Below are 1,692 nucleotides of genomic sequence, written 5' to 3'. Positions count from 1 at the left end.
ACGACGGTGCGAGCCGCCAGAACAAGGGCTCATCTCGCCTCTGATTCGTTTCAGGCAGTCGGAGAAGGAGGAGAGAGCATGAGATGAGGATGCGTAGCGAGAGCAGGATTTTCACGACCTGGAGCTCGGGAATGGAAACCACCCTCCACCACCTCCTTCGCCATCTCCGCCATCATCGCCCTCGCTGCCGCGAACTCCTGTCCGTTCACCCACACCGTAGCCTTCGCCTAAGATGAAAGTTACTCAAGGGGAATGGCGGCAGCTTATGCGCAACATAAGCGATATACAACAGCGGAACGAGCATTTGCAGGCACAGCGCGACTTTTTCCGCCAAGAACAGCAGGACGATGGCGTTCATGAAGACTGTGATTCTGGAGTCTTATAGTGGAGAAACTGATCCGAAGGATCATCTCCTCTACTTCAACACGAAAATGGTGATAAGGAAAGCTTCAGATGTAGTGAAGTGCAGAATGTTTTCGTCGACGACAAGAGCTGGGTACGCGGGTGGCCAGCCCCGCGCAGGCCCGCCCCGCACAAGCCCGCCCCGCGTTGGCTCGCCCCGCGTAGGCCCGCATTTTAGCGGTCCTCTATTTTCCGGGCTATAGCCCGCACTAGTCCGCGGTTTCGCGGGCCGATCCGCGGGCTTTGGCCTCTCTCACCCCCGTTTTTGCCCTCGTAGGCCCGCCCCGCATTGACCCGCCCCGCGCTGGCCCGCTCTGCGTAGGCCCGCATTTTAGCGGTCCTCTATTTTCCGGGCTATAGCCCGCACTAGTCCGCGGTCTCGCGGGCCGGCCCGCGGACTTCGACCTGCTTACCCAGCTCTATCGACGACGATGGCGTGGTTCACGACCTTGCCTCGTGGTTTGATAACGAACTTTCGAGATTTCTCGTCAAAATTCTTGGTTCAGTTTTCGGCAAACAAGATCCCGTAGGTGACGATCAACTTCTTGTTCAACATTGAACAGCAGGAAGGTGAGTCGCTGAAAAAGTACATGGCGCGCAATCGTGCAACGTCGGTGAAGGTGGAAGACTCTGAACCGCGTGCCTGTGCGCAGGTGTTAAAGAATGGTTTGCGACCTGGATTGTTGAACAACAAGTTGAGCAGGAAGCCCGCAGAGTCCATGGTGGAGATACGAGCACGAGCGCATACATACATCTTAGACGAAGAGGATGACACTTTCAAGCGCAAGCGTGCGAGGACAGTAAAGGAAGGAGTTTTGTTGAAACAATTTGGGAGGGATAAGTTTGGTGGCGAGATAGGAGAGGGAAGAAAGCGTAAGGAGAAGAGAGCTCCCGTTATGATCTAAGCAGGCGAAACTCCCTGCGCGGGATAAATTTGAACGTTGTCGCCCTTAGCAGCAACAATAATACCCCCTCCGGCGAGAAGATCCGGGTGTGGCACTAAACACGAATCTGACAGACATCTTTCGAGAAATAAAGGCCATGCATATGGTTGATGAGCCTGAATTTCCAAAGCATCCACCAAGAAATGTTGACACGAACAAGTGGTGCGAATACCATCGCACAGTAGGGCACGACACTGATGATTGTTTTACTCTCAAGAAGGAAATCGAGAAGCTAATCAAGGCGGAACATCTCAGGCAGTATGTTCAGAGAAATGATGTCAACACCATTCTACTTCTAAAACATGAGGAACGTAGTGTATACCGAGGAAGAGAATGGACCGCGAAT

This window comes from Lotus japonicus, chromosome 1, assembly GCF_012489685.1.
Source record: "Lotus japonicus ecotype B-129 chromosome 1, LjGifu_v1.2".
Taxonomy (NCBI): domain Eukaryota; kingdom Viridiplantae; phylum Streptophyta; class Magnoliopsida; order Fabales; family Fabaceae; genus Lotus; species Lotus japonicus.
The sequence above is the reverse complement of the archived record's forward strand: the minus strand, read 5'-3'. Positions refer to the sequence as shown.